The following is a 19,445-nucleotide window of genomic DNA, read 5'->3' as shown; positions in this document are numbered from 1 at the left end:
TCCACTTTTTCTTTTTAAAGATTAAAAAACACTTTATGCCCACACATGCATGCACGCACCCACAAGCACACACCATTTGCATGCAGGGGCCTAGCACAGGCCAGAAGAAGGTGTCAGATCTCCTGAGCTGGGGTTACAGGTGGTTTTGGGCTGCCTAGTGTGGGTGCTTGGAGCTTAATCCATGTTCTCTGCAAGAGCAGTGACTGCTCTTAAGCACTGGACCATCTCTCCAGACCCCCATCTTTCCCCCTTTCGTGTAAAACTGGCTTAGCCTTTTCTTTCTTTATTCTTTCAAAACTCAACTACCTAGTTATTAGCCTAGTGTTCCAGTGCAATTTATTGAGAAGCTAATTTGAGAATTAACTTAATCGTGTATTTCTAAGTTACAGTAGGGGATGTTCTTATTTTTGCTGATTAACATTGTGTGTGTGTGTGTGTGTGTGTGTGTGTCTGTGTGTGTGTGTGTGGTGTATTTGTTCAGATTTGTGCCCATATGTATGCATAAGCATGTGGGAGCCAGAGGGCAATGTTGGGAATCTTCCTTAATTACTCTTTACCTTATTTTTTCAGGGTCTCTCTTTGAATGTGGATCTCCCTCCCTCCTTCCCTCTCTCCCTCCCTCCCTCTCTCCTTCTCTCCCTCCCTCTTTCCTTCCTCTCTCTCTCTCTCTCTCTCTCTTTCTCTCTCTCTCTTTCTTTCCTTCCTTCTTCTGGACAGGTTTTCTCTGTGTAGCTCTGGCTGTCCTGGGACTCAGTTTGTAGACCAGGCTGGCCTCAAACTCAGAGATCCTCCTGCCTCTGCCTCTGCTGTCTGAGTGCTGGGATCAAAGGCCTGCACCACCTCACCCAGCCTCAGCTCTAATTTCCTTTCCTAGAGACTATCCGCTGGCACAGTTTAGAAGTCTGGATTGTCTTTGTGGGTACTGGGAATCTATTCTCCACAGAGTGAAAGTTTGGTAATTATTAAAGCAAACATTATGAGTTATCTAGGTCAAATCCTTTTAGCTAGTATGGTTAAGGCATAAATGTTTTAATTCATAAAAACGTTTTTGAACATGCTTCCAGGTGTCCATAATCCCCCACAGGCCCACGACCAGTGGTTACGAGGTTCCCGAGTGAAGGAGGAAGCCCTCACTAGGTTCTCACGGACATAGATGAGTTTAAGACAATGAACAACAGCAGAACTTAAATATCTTATGTGTGTAGCAGTTTGGTCTAGCCTCAGCACTGTAAAGAGACGTTGAAATGATTTTTTTTTTATTTCTGCTATTACTCGTTTTCTGTAACGGATCAATCAATGTTAGTTGATGCATATTCATGGACATTTAGAAGGTAACTTTGTTCTTTGTCAATGTAAAGTGATAATTATAAAATCATTAAAGGTCCCTCTCAATACCTTTGCCTCCAGTTCAACTTCGTCTTATTTTACTATCCCAGCTGAGTTTTCTGTTTATTTGGATTTGTCTGACAATTTTTTTTTCAAATTCTAGACTCCTTGCTTAATTGGATTCTTTTTTGTATCAATCATGTTTAATATGAAATTTAATCTTGTTTATGCTCATCCCAGTGAATTATGTCTTTGCTCCTACTCCGATCGTTTTGGTTTTATTTGCTACTTAATGTTCACAGATCCTGTTGTTTCTGCAGATCTTACATTTGCTGCTTTTCTGTTTGCCGGTAGTTTGCACAATTGATTGCAGTCCATTTTAGCACCAAGTTTTTAAAATCTTTGAAAGTTTTCCCAGACTTTCTCTAACACATATCTCTCTACCTCATACAGCAACGAGCGTTCTCTAAGTTCCCTTTTTATTTAATTTGAAATTTAAATTTTATTTTTTATCATTTAAAATTTTTGTTTTTTAAGTTATGTGTACGCGTGTTTGTCTGCATGTATGCAGGTGCACTGTGTGCTTGCCTGGTGCCCTGAGAGCCAGAGGAGCCCATTAGACCCCTAGGAACTGGAGTTACAGATGTTGATAAGCCGCCTTATCAATGCTAGGAACTGAACCAGGGTCCTCTGCAAGAGCAGCCAGTGCTTTTTAACCAGTGAGTCATGTCTATAGCTTCTTTAATTTTTTGTTAAATTTCTTTCTTTCCTTCCTTCCTTCCTTCCTTCCTTCCTTCCTTCCTTCCTTCCTTCCTTCCCTCCCTCCCTCCCTCCCTCCCTCCCTCCCTCCCTCCCTCCTTTTTCTTTCTTTCTTTCTTTCTTTCTTTCTTTCTTTCTTTCTTTCTTTCTTTCTTTCTTGTGTGTGCATGTGTGTTCATGCACCCATGTGTGTGTGTTTTGTGTGTGTGTTTTGTGTGTGTGTTTTGTGTGTGTGTTTTGTGTGTGTGTTTTGTGTGTGTGTTTTGTGTGTGTGTTTTGTGTGTGTGTTTTGTGTGTGTGTTTTGTGTGTGTGTTTTGTGTGTGTGTTTTGTGTGTGTGTTTTGTGTGTGTGTTTTGTGTGTGTGTGTGTGTTTTGTGTGTGTGTGTGTGTGTAGGTCAGAGGACCTTACTTTCCTTCTCAATTAGAAGAATGTTTCCCTGTTTTCCCAAGGTAGTGACACAGAATAATTTGTTTGGCCCCCAGCTTTACAGTTTAATGATCTGAGTTTCACTGACTGGTTCTGCTCTAAGATAGCCTCACCCATTCATCTGTGATCAGCTTCTGGGCTGAGCAGGAGCTGGCCCCCTGAAGAAGGCTCTACTCTCCCTGGAGGCTCATCCTGAACCAAGCTAGAATGGGAACAATGACAGCTGGGTGGAGTTTTCAGAGGGAACATGGAAGCAGGCTCTTAGGGCTTGTGCTTGTCACGGGCATGACTTGACATCAAATACATCCTGTCATTCTAAACAAATGACTGGGACCACCAGCTCATACTGAAGAGCAGGGACATGGAATCACTTTAAAATATTTCTTTTTAGTTGTGCATGTGAGTGTGTATCTATGTGAGGTTATGCACATGTGAGTGTATCCAGAGGAGGTCTGAGGCATCAGATCTACTGAGGCTGGAGTCACATGGGCTTGTCAGCCTCCCACCCTGGGCCCTAGGAGTTGAACCTGAGTCATCTGCAGGAGCAGCCAGCTCTCTCACCCGCTGAGCTGTCTTTCAAGTCTTTCTAGATCCCTGAACCCACTTCCTCCTGTGAGATGCTACAAAGTTACCTTGCAGAGAGGAATTCACAGAGAAAGGAGACCTCACAACACATTCAGAAGGTGTGTCCCCTAGAGTGTTCAGAACTTTTGGCAATATTCCCTAAAACCCACGGATCCTATTTTATCTTCTGGTATTTAGGGAGTGGCCAGGCCTGCTTTCCTTTGTATTTATGTATGTCCAACATTCATTTATATCTTTGTTTTGTTCTCTGCTTCAGAACCATTGTGGGTGCCTCTGTTCTGCCTTTTGTGTCCCAGATTCAATCCTGTAGACAGGCTTTGCCCCTTGGCACCAGTGCTATCTTTCATTGAGTCTTTTGATTTTAATCGTTAGACAGCCCCTTCCCCACATCTGCCTGTCCACTTCTTGCTTTGTTTTGACTGTTACGTTCTCTCCGGATGAGGTCATGCTCCCCGTCCCCTGTGTCGCTCATGTCATATTCTCAGGAAATTCGATTCTTCCTTATTGAATTAGTTATTTCCAGAGTCATTTGGCAACCCTTAAATGGCTTCTTTGTTTTTTGGTTTTTTTTTTTTTAATATTTAAAATTGGGGCTGAAGGGATGGCTCAGCAGTTAAAAGCATTTGCTGCTCTTGCACAGGACCTGAGTTCAGTTCCCAGCACCCAAGTTAGGCAACTCACAGCTGCATGTGCCTCCCAACACTCTCTCCTAGATTGGCCACCGTGGGCATCTACAGACATTTAGTATATGCCCACATAGACATACACACATATACACAAAAAATGAAATCTTAATAATGGCAACATTGTATCCCATACATACAGATAATTATTGTTTGTCAGTTAAATGTTAATTTTCAGAGGTCACAGGAAAAGCACAAAGTCAAATAGTTAAGGAACATCTACATCTTTATAAATCTGTTTTTATTTGGGCTGACCTCTGTTTCTCCAATATTGCATTTACAGTCTAAGAACTTTAAAACTGTTTCATTTCCAAAGACATTCATTTTTTTTCAAAAAATTTTAAAGATTTATCTATTTATGTTATGTATATTAGTACACTGTAGCTGTCTTCGGACACACAAAAAATAACATATCTTCATCCCTTTATGATCTCCCATCTTCCCCTCTCTCCTTCTCTCCTCCCTTCTTTCCCCCTCCATTCTTTCTTTTCCTCTCTCCCTTGCCTTCTCCTGGCTTTGTGAGACAGGGTCTTGTGTAACCCGGGCTGGCCTTAAGCTCACTAAGTGACCAGTGATGACCTTGAGCTTCTGATCTTCCTTTTTAATCCGCCAAAGGTCTAGGATGACTGGCGTGAGCCACCTCACCTGGCTTTGCGTGGTGCTGGGGATTGAACCCATAGCTTCCTGCAAACCAGACAAAGGCTTTACTAACAGAGCTCTGTTCCCAGTCCCTCTTACGTTGTTACTTTTCCACTGTGGCTATATTTATATGACACCTACGGATAGTTAAGCATTTTGATATCTGTGGCTTATCTTTTCAATACTTCTTGGCAACACTGCTCCATCAAGGGAGAGCTCTCACTCAAAGCTGGGGGTTGGGTTCATCATGAGCGTGTAGCCAAAGGGAGGGCCCTCAACACTTAAGTGGGGAGCTCACTCGCTCCTTGTGTTATTTTCCTTTCTCTTGTGGAGGAATGGCTTCATTCCAGCTCACGCCGATGGGCCCTGAACGCTGAGGGTAGAAATCTACAGTTTCTAGAACACATTGTCACCAGGGGACCCCTTCCTTCTGCTCTTGCCTACAGCACTGTTCTTATAGAGCTCAAGTGGCCCCAGACATGCAATTTTCCCAGACTCATATGGCTCCTGTTCTGGCTCGGCGGTACTGGGCATTACGGTTTTATCCCAGATTGAGGAAGTGGCACTTAATTATGGGGTGCTTGGGGAGTGGGCAGAGGAGAGGGTTCGGATTATGTCTCCATTATAGAATAGTTGCGGAGGGAGAGAGCCTTAAAAGGAGAGAGTGTGTTCTTGAGCTTGAAGTTCTGCTGTTATGATTTTTCAGTGGCATTTTCTTTGGATTAAACCTGCTTCTTGTAGGTTTGTAGATTATTTTTTTACCTAAGTTTTTCTGACACTGTGAGCTCCTTCTACTGATTGCTGTATTTTTACGAGAAAATAGATGAAAAAGCAAGTCTTGGTGTTGATAGTTAAATGCCACTTTTAAAAGGGGAAAAACTCACTTCTAAAAAATCCCAGCAGAGGGGCAGGAGAGACAGCTCAGTGGTTAAGAGCATTTTCTGCTCCTGCCAGTGTCTCATGTTCAGTTCCCAGCTGTGTTGGGTAGCACGCAACAGCTCGTAATTCTAACTCTAGGATATCTGAGGCCTCTGGGCATCTATGCATTCGACAAAGAAATAAACAGAAATACAAAGAATTCAAAATATTCCAGTGCAAAGGCCGCTCCCTAGCTACTGGGGGTTGATGGCTGCTGGGGTGGGAGAGGTGAGGGGAGGGAGAGCCATTTCTCTATTTTCAGGGTGACCACTGTTGTGTTTTATAAAAAAGGAAAAAGAAGCCAGGAATATGTTTGGTGGAGGCACAGTATGCTGCGGGGGAGGGAGGGGAAGTGGTTTCTCTGGGGGCCCATGCTGAGTCATCCCTTTTCCCTGAGGTACCAGTCACAATACAGTATACAGTATAGTATATAGACTAGAGGTAGGAGAGAGAGAGAGGGAGAGAGAGAGAGAGAGAGAGAGAGAGAGAAAGAGAGAGAGAAGAAGAGGAGGAGGAAGAGGGGGAGGAGGAGGAGGAGGAGGCCAGCTATGAACAAGTAAAGAGAGAAAGGGGGAGGGGAGAAGGGAGAGAGGGGAAAGAGAGGAAGAGAGCAAGAGAAGGGAGTGAGGAGGGGCAAGCAGCTCCTTTTATACAGAGTCAGGCACACCTGGCTGTTGCCAGGCAATTGCAGGGCAGAGCCTAGGAGAAAGGCCAACAACCATGAGTAGGTTGTTCATGACCCAGTGGGTGATCTTACACCCGTGTTCTTACAGACAGCATTAATTGGACTCAGTGGGCTAAAATTATATTCCTTTAAAATTATAAGAGAAAGGCACGAGGTTGGGAGGGATGTACAGCAGGAAGGTCCTAGACGGGTTGGGAGGGAGATGCTGTGGGAGGTACTAGAGGAGTGTGTGTGTGTGTGTGTGCTCGTGCGCTCGGTGTATGGATGTGATCAGAACACACTGTACGTGCATGGAGTTTTCAAAGAAAAAATAAAATCAATTTTAAAACTAGTTAAGAGGATTTACAGCTCTTGCAGAGGTCCTGGTTTTGGTTCCTAGCACCTACACACCAGACTGTAACCATCTATATAATTCCAGTGTCTGGGGCTCTGATGCCCTCTTCTGGCCTCCAAGGGCACCAGGCATACACATACAGGCAACACACACATACAAATAAATAATAAAAGAATAATAAATCAAAAGACCTGTATAATTCACCAATTTCTGTGTCACAAATCACATTCAGTCTTAGGCCTTTCTTGTTTGTGATGTGGCTAAGAATATAGTAGCTAGGCTATGTGTGCTGGCAGCTCTGTTTTGTCAGTGTGAGGAGAGAGCCTTTCTTCCTTCAGGATCGGACGACATACTGGAGAGCTCAGAGGAGCACCCCAGAAAGCGTTTCTCACAGTAGCAAACAACCAGCCCACATTTGGATATTGCACTGTAACTGAATCGGCATTCAGCGAGCAGAGCAAGTCACGTGACTCGGGTCAGCGCTGGAGTTGCAGAGCCATCTTCCTGTTCTGGAGGAAATGCTGTTACAGGGCAGGGTCTGAAGTCTGGAGCTGGGGGGATGGTGTTGCTGCTTCCTGTGCAAGGACCAGATTGCCTCTCTCCAGAGCCCATAAAAGTTGGGAAGGCATATGTGGGGGACTGAATGACTACTGTCCTCAGTATTTTCAGGTCCTTGAACTCTGAACCTTGAACCTTTCAGAGGCGCGACCTTGTTGGAGGAATCACATCACAGGGGGCGGGCTTTGAGCGTGTATAGCCCCGCCCAATTCAACTTGCTTTCTCTGCTTTTCCTGTGTGGTTGGTGGTGCGATTTCTCCGCTACCTGTTTAGCTTGCTGGGTACCATTTTTCCTCCACCATAAACTCCTCCATAAGACACTTTTAGTCATGGTGTTGTATCATAGCAACAAAAAGTGGCTAAGGTAACACAGCACCTTCCTTTAATTCCGACACTTGGGAAGGAGAGACAGGGTATCTCTGGAGCAAACTGGTTAGACTCCGCAAAATGGAGAGTTCTGGGTTCAGTGAGAGACTTTGCCTTAATATATAAGGTAGGGAGCTGTGTAAAGGATGACATCTGATGTCAGCTGCAGGCCTCTGTACATGTAGATGAATACATGAGCATGGACAATTGTATTCACATGTGGGGACACGTGCACACGTGCACATTCAAACATAAAGAGTATAGAAATGGCGAGCACAGAACTACGGACTGCAGTGTAAATCCGTCCAAGCAGTTCCTGTCTGAAGCTACTGTGCAAAGGCTACCCCTGGATCTTTTCATATCTCCCACGTCTTCCAAAATACCCAAATCTGAATTTCCTATCCTGTGTAATGAGCTTTGAATGGTTTCCCACTACCCACAGCCTTTTAAGAGGTTCAAAGGAAGATTTAGAACGAGGTCTATCTAGCAAGTCCGCATCTCCTCAACTCTACTCCAAATTCAATTTCTTCCCCAAGTCCGATATTGTCTGTTCCTCAGGAAGCACGGTTCTCACAAAGAAAAACCAGAGACAGAACAGAGGCTGTCAGCCATCTGACATTTGGAAAGTGCCCATCAGCCGCTCTTCAGGACCAAAGAAGGTGAAGGTCTCACTCCTGGGGAGAATGGTGATTTTGTTAATAGGTGTGGTGTTTATGCCAAGTGTCAATTAAAGCCTCTGGGTAGCTTTATTCCTCAGTGTTGGCTGGCTCGCAGGGCTCAGAAGAGGGATGCAGAGGAAACCTCTAGAAAGACAATCCCAGAGGCACCTGCTGTTAGTGGTTCAGCACTTACTGTAGACCCAGGGTCAGCAGAGGGAAAGAGGCTTGGCTTCAGAGGCATACATTATGAGTCACATAGCCATTAGTGTGTGAACCCCAGGCAGGGGGCTCATGTTTTGTGTGAGAGAAGAGGTTTTTTTGTTTTTGGTTTTTGTTGTTGGTGTTGTTGTGGTTGTGATTCAGTCATAAACAATTCCTGCTGGGTCTGGAATTGCTCTCTGCACAAAGAGAGAGAGAGAGAGAGAGAGAGAGAGAGAGAGAGAGAGAGAGAGAGAGAGAGAGAGGCTTCATTTTCTTCGAATTTAAAAAGACGTTCACAAACATTTTGGCTTAAATATAAAAGAAAAACATTATAAAAGAAATTAGAAAAAAATTTATAAACTTTGGCTGAGCCAAGTTTTATGGAAAAGAGGAAAGAGGTCCGTTGAAAACAGAGTAAAGGATGTTAAGAATATTTCATGTCCCCAACTCCTGTCTTTCTCAGGTGTGGCATCGCTCTGATGAAGAGGAAAGACAGAAGAACAAAGACAAGAGCCCCGTAGGTACAAATTACTTATGTTTTACAACGGAAGCAAAATCGTAAATTTCTTTTAAAATAGCAACGCAACACGGAACCCCGAGTACTATTTCCTTAGACTCACAGAGTGGCATAGCAGTCCTGAAAGAGGGAGGTTTAGAGTCTGGCCTTCACCGTTGACTCACAGTGGGTTGTGAATCTGCCTTCTGCCATCTTTCAACTCCATGGGAGTCTCTCACTGGCTTTGACTGGGGCCCACAGAGACTGGAAGCTGCTTACCTTGTCCTTGAACAGAAATCAGCTTTAGCACTTCATCTTCCTGAGTACAAGCAGAGAGAACCAGGAGCCAGCGGGAGTGTCTGGGTACTCACTGAGGCTGTCCTGCCTTTCCAACTGAGAACACTGGGAAAGCATCAGTTGCCAGTAAAGTAACTCCATTGGGAGCAGTCATCACTAACTCCCTTCCCTGGTGGATGGATGGAGCTCTGGACTTTAGACCAGAGGGTGTGCATGTGTGAAAGGGGATCGCCTTTATCTGAATGAAAAAGGGCAAAGCTGTCTTAGGCCCCTCATGTCCTGGTTTGAGGTCCTAGACCCTGAGAATTAAAGGAACCTCCTTTAATAACTACATGTGCTTAGTACCCTCCCCCCAATTTTAACCTTAATTTCTTCTTCTATGTCTCTCACAAGCCCCGGATATATAAACGTGCATGCATATTTGTTATATCATGTAAGTATAGGCTTTCCTCTTGAGTGCTTTTGAAAACTATTGCAGTGGGCAGTGCTACAGAATGGGGAACGTGTTTGGGGGGTTACTTTAGCATAGGCAACTTCTCTGAGTATGTATTAAATGGGATAGCTGACACCCTTCAGTGTAGTCTCAGAGTCAGCCATGGGCAACACTGAAATAAAAATTATATATTCAGATATATATATATATATAATTTGTACATTTTTATAATACATTATATTATGCTATATTACATAAAATATATTAATATATATTTAATTAAGGCTACACTGCTGAATCTTTGTCCCATGCCCTGCCACCAAACCTTGGAAGTTCCCACTCCCTCCTCGTCTGGTATAACTCTCTTGTTTACTGTGGTTTGCTTTCAGGCGAGACTGAGGTACAGATGACTGATGGAGGGACCTTTTTACAGAAGTGAATGCATATTCCCAGAGAAGGCCATGGGCATCTGTGCAGAGAGTGAACGGTATCCTTGAACTATTTTCAAGTTTAATAGACACTCATCGACATAGCAGAAAAAAAAAATCAAGCTTTTGGTTTTGAACTTCAAGGCTGTCAACTCGGCGGTAATTGAAGTTAACATGTGCTGAAGAATAATTGATAAATTCCAAATATTTGTTATGCAAGAACCCATCAGGGATATGATTCATGGGAGTATTAAAAACAAGTTTGAATGATGGAAAATTTGGTCTTCTACATCAAAGAAAGAAAGATTTTAGAGCAATGTTTAAAATATTAGCTTGTGATTGTGCTAAGGCAAGGAACAGACAGGGGAGTGCGGTCATAGCACGAGCACTTCCTGTGAGTCTGGCTGGACCGTCCCGGTCATTACCCTGTGGTAGTCACTTCCATGTTTGCCTTGTTTCATTCTATTGGTAATATTTAATGCAGTCATATAAATATCCAGGAACAGCTGAAGAGGAGATAGCTTAAATACCCCACACTAAGGACACACACAGGCAGCTTACATTACAGTCTACTTCAATCTTGCAACTTCTGGAGTTTTCTAGCTTCATGATGCATCTGAATGGGCGGGATGGAGAAGATCCACCCACTAATGACCTAATGTTGTCTACACAGAACAATTGTCAATTGTGACCTGTCAGTGACTGATACATCTGTTCACCTTGAGTGTCCTGAATAGAAGAACTTTCTCCTTGAGTACTATTTCTCCCTGCTATAGGGAAGAAAGGAGAAATCAACAAACCAACCAACCAGCTCACCAGTTAACCTGCCAAACTGGCATCCATTCATCCAACCAACCAAATAGCCAGTTAGGCAAGCAAGTGAGCAAGCAAGCAAGCAGTAGGCAAGCAAGCAAGCAGGCAAGCAAGCAAGCAAATATCCATCCATCCATCCATCCATCCATCCATCCATCCATCCATCCATCCATTCATCCATTTATCCATCCATCCATTTATCCTTCTATCCATCCAACCAACCAAACCACCAGCTATCTAGACAGACAGACAGCTAGCCAACCAGCCAAATGACAAGCCAGCTAACCAATCAATCTACTGCCAACCAAAATAAAAACCCCAAACCACCAGTTCAGGCACCAAGTATAGGTACTTATAGGCACCCTCACACACATCTAATTTAGCCCTGTTTGTAAAGTGGATGAGACAAGTGTTCGCTATACTTTACAAATGCGAACATAGTGAACACGGACCTTGATTAATGTCATAGAGGCAGTAAGTGCCAACCCAGAGTCCAGGTCATGAAATTATGGTTTTAAGGGTGTCTTTTTGTAAATACTTGGTATCACACAGCCTTGTGATCAGAGACTACAAGGGAAAACAAAGATTTAATTCCTCTTGTGCTAAGGGAGCAGGAGGATTAGACTTCTGAGTAAAACCAATTTTCCATATGTCGAGAAACACAGATTATCCAATACAAGGAGGCATCATGGGGTGGGAGAGGGAGGCAGTGGCCTGGAGCAGAGATATGATGAAGGTGTGGGCTTGCTTCAGTGAGCCTCACTGAATGGGGGCTGAGAAGAAGCTTCTGTCTACCTCTATCCATCACCTTCATTTCTAGTCTTATGTCAGGACTTCTGTCTTTTCCTGAGGAGGTATTATGTATACCAGACTGGAACAACAATAGCCTAGAACTTCTAGAGATTTCTTTTGCCTCTACCTCCTAAGTTCAGGAATCACAGATATGGCCTACCACGTCTGGCTTGTGCAGTACTGGGGATTGAACCCAGGGCTTTGTGCACACTAAGTAAACAGTCTACCAATGGAGTCACGTCTCGCTGTCGTTTTATCTTTTAAAATACATCTTAAGTTTTTAATGGTCACGTGGTGAGTGTGTATTTTTGTGGGGTATAGTGTGGACTTTCAAAAATGGTACAATATATAATCTGTATATTATCTCAGAAAGGTATCACTTCTTCGTGGTGGGAACATTTAGAATCCTGTCTAAGAGCCATTTTAAAATATTCAACAAACTATTATCAGCCAGATGACTTTAGCATTTGTTATACAATCGGTATAGAAACTAATGAGCCATGTCCTTGGATACCAGTCCATTGAAGATTTGGTGACCGTAGGTCAGGCAAACTCACAGGTGCTATTTCCCTCAGAAGCAAAGGCTGTATTTGTGCCTCTGTGTCATGTTTTATTAATTCTCATAATATGTCAAGCCTTTCGAGTCTTCTTATGGTACAGTGACCTACGGTTAGTGATCTTTGAAGTTCCCATCATGACTGTTTTGGAATGCCACTAATGCTGCTCGTAAAGGACCAAACTTAACAAATGTCATGTGTGTTCCGATTGCTCCATGGTCAGCTGTTCCCCCAAGCTCTCTTCCCTTTCCTTCATCCCCTATTCCTGTGAGACACAGTGTTGAAATTAGCACGGTTAAAAATTGGCCTCTCAGTGTTCAAATAAAAGAAATTGTCTCTCCTTGTGTATCAAAGGGTAAAGGTGATCAAGCACCAGGGAGAAAGACCTGTCAAAATCAGACAGGACAAAGCTGGTGCAGCAAATGCCCATACTGAGATAGAAAGGGAAGAGTTCTAGGAGGAAATTTTAAAAGCTCCTCTAGTGAGCAAGGAAAAGAGCCCAGTACCTGATAGGGACTAAGTGTTGTGGTCAGGACAGAAGCTCAAGCCAGCCACTGCAACTTCTTAGGTTAAAGCTCCATCCACGTGAGCCTTAATGCTCTTCAATTCCATGAGAAGCGAGGGAGCTCTACAAGATGTTTTTGGGCCTCAGGGGTTGGTTCATAATGCTTGAGGGAAGCAGTGTGTACACACCAGAGCAGAGATAATTAGCAGGTACTGATGGTGAGGTTGCCTTGGGATATCCAGGTTGTGATGGAGATCTCTGGTAAAGGTGGTCTCACCCAATGGATTTCCAAGGTAGATAAACCATGTCTTATTTTGAGAGAAGATGCTTCTTGGGTTTTCACAGTTAAAGAGAAAAAGTCAAAGCTTCAAAGGATAGCTGGCTTTCTTGTTAGGGGTGAAGGCAGCTGATGACATTAAGTTAAGAATCAATCATTGCTCATTTATCCGAAATTTCAGGGCTCCTAAGAAGTCTCCTAATGATTTTATGGCTGTGCTTCATAAGTGCAAGAAGAGAGCTTGGATGATAGGAAATCTATTCCAATGTGGTCTGCAGGATGTTTGAAGGTGTTTTTGAGACCTACTACTCACGGAAGAAGACTGCTTTCAAAACACTACTTCTCTTTCTGTGTGTCCATGCTACATGTGCATCTTCATGTGTGTGCACATGTGCTTATGTGCATTTGGAGGCTAGAGGACACCCTTGGTATCATTAGAGAGGATGTTATGTACCTAGTTCTCTTTGATAGGGTCTCTCACTTGTGCTGGATCTCATTCATTAGATTACTCTGGATAGCCAAGAAGCCCCTGGGATCCTTCTGTGTTTGCCTCCTCAGTGATGGGATTATAAGCATGTATCCCCACTTCTGGCTTCTTTTACACAGTTCTGGGGCTCAGACCCAGGTCTTCATGCCTACACAGTAAGCCCTTCACTGACTGGGCTGTCTCTCTAGCCCAATTACTGCCATTGACCATGTATCTCATGTGAGTTTACAATATAGATATTGATGTTTTCATGCCATCTAACACAAGATCTACTCTACAGCGTTTGGGTTGAAGAGACTCTTGGCACTTACGTCTCATTTTAGTAAAATCAAAACTTGTAGAAAGGCTCACCAATCTAGATGCTGTCAGTGACATCATTGATTCACAGGAGGACATGAAATACTCAATGGGAGTTTGGAAGAGATTAATACCAGTGGCTACAGTGACTAGAGGGGTTCAAGGCTGCAGTGGAGGAAGTCTCTATAGACATGGCCGAAGAAGCAAGAGAACTAGAATTAAGAGTAGAGCTGGCAAAGGAGACTGGGCTGCTTAATCTTGCAATAAAATACTGAGTGAGGCACTTCCTGAGTTTGGTGGTTTGAATAGGTTTGGCCCTCATTGATTCATGTGTTCAAATGATTGGCCATAGGGAAGGCACTATTAGGGGGTATGGCCTTGTTGAAGTAGTTGTGGCCTTGTCAGAGGAAGTGCATCACTGTGGGGGCAGGCTTTGAGGTCTCCTATGCTCAAGTTCCACCTAATATGGAGTTCCAATCTCTTCCTGGCTTCTTTTGGACCAAGATGTAGAACTCTTGGCTCCTCCAGCACCATGTCTGCCTATAAGCTGCCAAGTGTCTAGCCTTGATGATAATGGACTAAGGTCTATGAAACTGTAAGCCAGCCCCAATTAAATGTTTTTTCTTATTTAGAGTTGCCTTAGTCATGGTGTCTCTTTATAGCAATAAAACTCTAAGACTGAAGCTGGTACCAGTGTAATAGGGTATTTCTGTGACAGACCTGTCCATGTTTTGGGGAGGATTGTAGAAGGACTTTGGAACTTTGGGCTAAAATGCCATTAAGTGTTGAGACCTCTGTGGGATATTCTATAGGAGCTTGGAAGATAAGAATTTTGTGAGCAGAAGATGGAGGTCTGGCTTGTGAAATCTCAGAGGGAAACTCTATCAGGGCCATTGCTATTTTGATTTAAGATTCTGTGGTTCTGGTTTGCTGGGGCTGAACAATCAGCTGTGATTATCAAGATACCAGGACTATTAAAGTGAGACTTTTATGTTACTGGGACAGTTGATGCTGGTCAGCTGGGGCTACAAAATAAGTGGCTATTAAGAGGAAACCAGAAAGGTGAAGGCTTCTGGGAAGTGCTTTTCATGAGTGCACAGAGAATCTGTGTTCTAAGGTTGTACCTTGTGTTGAGAGCTGGATTTGGTAATGTATAAGGGTCAGGCAGATGATACTGGTTTTGAAGGCATGAAGGGGTCATGGGGAGCAGCTGGGGCTTGGCACTGAGAGAGGCCATTAGCGAAGGTGCATCCTCAGTGTCAGTTAAAGGCCCAGGACTGGCACAGAAGTTGAGGATTGACACTGTGAAGAGAGCCTATGGGTGAAAGTGCAGTTCAGCTGCAGCAGAAGATCCCATTGTTTTCAGGATGCCGGGCCATGGAATGACCACCAAGAACAGCAGAAGCAGTGGAGTAGAGTCAGCTAGAGCCTAGAAAATAGGCTGTGTGTGCTACACACACAGTAGTGACCCAAGCCCTTTGGAGGAGCCCAAAAGATCAAGGGTAGATCCCAGCCATTGGATATTGAGTCATTTATACTGTTGGAGTTTAGTTTTGCTTAGTTCGGATTGTGACTGTACCTTGCTTCTTCCCTCTTGAATAAGGAATTTAATTTAATTTTTAGAGGTGCCTACAGCTGAAAGACCTTGAATTTTTAAAGGAAATTTTAGAGTTTTAGAGAGATTGCCTATAGTAGAGGGATTGAAATTTTAATGTGTTTGAATTTGTAAAGACCGTGAGACTTTTAAAGTTATTTATGTTTTAAATGTGAGATTTTGAGGATGATAAGACAGCAAGGGTTGTGGCTTCTTTGTTTTGTCAAGTTGACAAGCAGTCATTTGTACTGGCTGGTTTTGTGTGTCAACTTGACACAAGTTAGAGTCATCAGAGAGGAAGGAGCTTCAGTTGAGAAAATGCCTGCATGAGATCCAGCTCTAAGACATTTTTTTCCCAATTAGTGATCAATGAGGGGGAGGGTCCAGCTCCTGATGGATAGTGCCATCCTTGGGCTGTTAGTTCTGAGTTTTATAAGAAAGCAGGCTGAGCAAGCCATGGCAAACAAGCCAGTAAGCAGCACCCCTTCATGGCCTCTGCATCAGTTCTGCCTCCAGATTGTAGCCCTGTTTGAATTCCTGTCCTGATTTCCTCTGGTGATGGACTATGGTCTCCAGAAGCATTAGCTGAATAAACCTTTTCCTTCCCAATTTGCCTTTTGGATATGGTTTTTTTTCACAGTCATAGAAACCCTGATTATGACACTGGTATCTTAGTTTGGGTTTTATTTCTTTAAAGAGACACCATGACCAAGGCATCTCTTACAAAGGAAAACATTTAGCTGGGGGCTGGCTTACAGTTTCAGAGGTTTAATCTATTATTTTCATGGAGGGAAACATGGCAGAGCATAGGCAGTTATGGTGCCAGAGAAGGAGCCAAGTGTTCTACACCTTGATCTGAAGTCAAAAGAAGGAGACTGCATGCCACACTGGGTGTGGCTTGAGCATAGGAGACTTCAAAACCTGTCCCCACAGTGACACACTTCCTCCAGCAAGGCCACACCTACTCCACCAAGTCCACACCTCCTAATAGTGTCATTCCCTATGGGCCAAGCATTCAAACACATGAGTCTATGAGGGCCTTTCCTATTCAAATCACCATAGTGTGCAGGCAGGGGAATGGGTGTCTTCAGCTTGAATGGATGGGCGGGGTTGCTGTATTTTGTTGAAGCGTCACCAAGCGATATTCAACCTTGTCAAAGCAGTGCTGACATCTAAGAGGGCTGACTCCAATTTGAAGAGAAGTTCTATTGTGGGTCTAATGCTCTCAAGTAGCATCACATGTCACAGGGAAATCTTTTAGGAAAAGCTGGGCTAATTGATACAGCCAACTTCATTGTCTGGCCAGACATTGCCACTGGTACCCTAGTCTTCAGAAAGTGGGATTTGGAGCTTCCTGAATCCATCCATATTGAGGTCGGACTCTTTACGAGCAAAATGATTGTGTCTTGCTGTAGGCCCAGATGAGCATAACGTAGCCACAAAGCGTTTATTTCGCAAAGACAGTTCCGTTGGTACTTTTAGGATTCATGCAATTACAGACTCCCATCGACTGCAGTGTAATGTAAAAATAACTTTTATATGCACTGAGAAGCCAACAAATTTGTGTGACCCACTTTACTGTGATACTTTATTGTAGCAGACTGCCTCTAAAGCGGTATCCTCCCTGAGGAATGCTTACACTTCATTTGGAAAACTTAGGCGCCGTATGCATGTCTTGGTTGGATTCACTGATAAGGGCTGAGTTTCTAGGCACACAAAGTCAGAAATGCACTATCTAGGATTTAACCAAAGAATTTCCCAGATTACGTAGGCCTGTGGCCATATCTCTAAGAGACCAGTACATTCCTCCCTCATGGGAGGGCCCAGGCCACTCTGGGTGGCACCATCCCTAGGTAGGTGGGTATGGGCTGTTTAAGAAGGCAAGAAGGCAAGGCAGTAACCAATGTTCCAAACACTTCATGATCTCTATTCCTATTTTATTTTTCCCAAGAGGGAAGGAACTTTGTTCAACTTTCTGATTTGATGGCTGAGAGTTTGTTGGAATTACAATTTGGGGCCCGTGGTAGTTTGATTCTGAGTTTCGTCTGTGATTGCAATAGTTTCCTATACTGTTCAAGGCTGTTCACTGTGCTCTGTTCTCCCTCTGCTCCCAGAATCCTCTCTGGTGAGGAGAGGTCCAAGTATCCCTTAGGATGTGGTAGCTGATGCCCAGTTGGCCTTTGTTCTGACAGGATTCTGTTGACAACTGGGTTCTTCTCTCCCACCCTTCTCCTCCATTCTTTCTCATTCTTGTCTCCCCCCAGCTTCCCTCCACTCTGCCCATGGCCTTCCTCATGTAGTTATTCAACTTCTCTTTCTCCGTGTCCTCTTTTCCATTTGTTTCCAGTTTGATTTTCACCTGGGATCTTTCCCGAACTTTGTATTTTAACTTTTCCATGACATCTTTATTCTCTCTCTCTTCCTCTCTCCGTCTCTCCCTCTCTTCCTCCCTCTTTCCCCCTTCTTCTCTCTTCCCTCTCTCCCCCTCTCCCTCCTTCACCTCTCTTTTGTCCTCAGCTGTTGTCTTTTTTATTTTAAAAGATTTATTTATTTATTTTATGTACATGTGTATCCTGTCACTCTCTTCACACGCACCAGAAGAGGGGACATTGGATTCCATTACAGACGGCTGTGAGCCACCATGTGGTTGCTGGGATTTGAACTCAGGACCTCTGGAAGAGCAGTCAGTGCTCTTAACCACTGAGCCATCTCTCCAGCCCCTAGCTCTTGTCTTTTTTTAGTACTCCATTATTGTCTGACAGATGTTTTATCTCTTTCTCAGGAATGATTGACAAGATATTTTCTGGGAGATTTAGCCCTCTCTGTTTTGCCCAAGGTTCTTTAAGAAGGCTAGTATGTAACACTACCCTTCACACACAACATGGATGTCACCACCTGAAATGAGAATGGCTATAGAAGGGTTACCTGTTCTTGAGATGGAGGAAGAAAGGAGGAGTGGCTGAAACCTCAGGTGAGGGAGGGCCTGATGACCCTTCCTTGACTCCTCCCACAGTGAAAAGTTAATAGGAAACTATTGTGCCCACAGACAGCCTGATGTTGGATAAGTAGTCTCTTACTTGATTGGCCTTGGATTCTCTGATGACGTGAGAGAAAGATGCAGGCTTCTGCAGTTTGTAATGTCAGTTATCACCGCTTCACATTCCAGTAACCTTTTCAATGTACTGCTTTTCTGTACTTCCCATCCTTGTGAGATTATGGCTTAAGAACAACCCCTTGGAGGCTGGGGAGATGGATCAGAGGGTAGTGCTTGCTATGCACGCATAAGGACCTGAGAATGGATTCTCAGGACTTGAACGAAAAGTCACACTTAGCAGCACATGCTTGTGTCCCCATACTGGGGACTAGAGATAGGTAGACTCCCAAGGCCTTGTTGGCCAAGCAGTCTAGACAGAGCAGTGAGGTTCAGGCAGTGGGAGTCTTCATCTCCAAAGGTCACAATGCCACACTGAGACGTGATCAAGGAAAACTTCCAGTGTCAATGTGTGGTCACCACACCTGCTTGCATAGCCAAGCAGACCCTCCCCAACCCCTCCCACACACACAGCAGCAGCAGCATAAACAGCAGTGCAATGACGGTTAAATGGTCAATCCTTTAAGCACAATTTTAATGGCCTTTAGGACAGGATGTTAACCAGGTGTTTTAATTTTTTATCTTTATGCACACCTGTCTGAATATCTTTACAGTCATTCCATCTAGCTTCAATCACTTCCCCAAGGTTCACGACACTCGATTTCACGTAATTCTTTGCCAGAGGACATGACATGTTCGGAGCGTTCCAGGATAGAACCATTTTCTTAATACACGAAAAGCTACTATGGCACTGCGAGCGTCCCGTACATTCTTACACTCTGGAAATCATTTTATTGGGAAGGCACTTCAAAGCACATGCGCTTAATTTCAATTTTTGAATGTGGGGAGTCTAGATATTCGGGTTTTGAGGATTATTTCCCAAGAAGGATGAAACTAACGACTTAGTGTCGGGGTTTTGCTTTTCAGCACCGTCGGCTATTCAGTTTGTTTTGATTGGCCCGTTGTTACGATGCGCATATCTTTGTGCATAAGCTCTTCGTGCATGGGACTTATTTCTTCATGCTTGATTCTCAAGAGTGGAATTACTGGACCCCAAGCTATAAACATCTTTAGTTTTTTAGAGTCTCACTGTAAAAATGCTTTGCCAGAGTCATGGCAAATTTTCCTAATGGGGGACAACGGGTCAGAATACATTTATTTGCACATGCCTTTGAGAAAGGGTGAGATGGTCCGTGAAACCGGTCTCAGCAGCCAAACGTCCCCCCTCCCAACTCAC

The 19,445-nt window shown here is 43.8% G+C and overlaps 1 long non-coding RNA gene across 2 annotated transcripts in view; it reads left to right on the top strand.

Annotated features, from left to right (window-relative positions):
* LOC102554279 (uncharacterized) overlaps nt 1–11,682 on the top strand; it is a 52,784-nt gene extending 41,102 nt beyond the window's left edge. Inside the window, exons 6-8 of one of the 2 annotated variants that reach the window (XR_005488501.2) lie at nt 7,840–7,940; nt 8,605–8,658; nt 9,757–11,682. This is a non-coding gene — a long non-coding RNA (uncharacterized LOC102554279). Of the gene's footprint in view, nt 1–7,839; nt 7,941–8,604; nt 8,663–9,756 lie in introns of both variants that reach the window. The other variant, XR_005488500.2, reaches the window with a different exon arrangement.
* Nucleotides 11,683–19,445: the final 7,763 nt, after the last annotated feature.

This window comes from Rattus norvegicus, chromosome 8, assembly GCF_036323735.1.
Source record: "Rattus norvegicus strain BN/NHsdMcwi chromosome 8, GRCr8, whole genome shotgun sequence".
NCBI lineage: Eukaryota > Metazoa > Chordata > Mammalia > Rodentia > Muridae > Rattus > Rattus norvegicus.
This window is presented reverse-complemented; position numbering and strand designations above follow the sequence as displayed.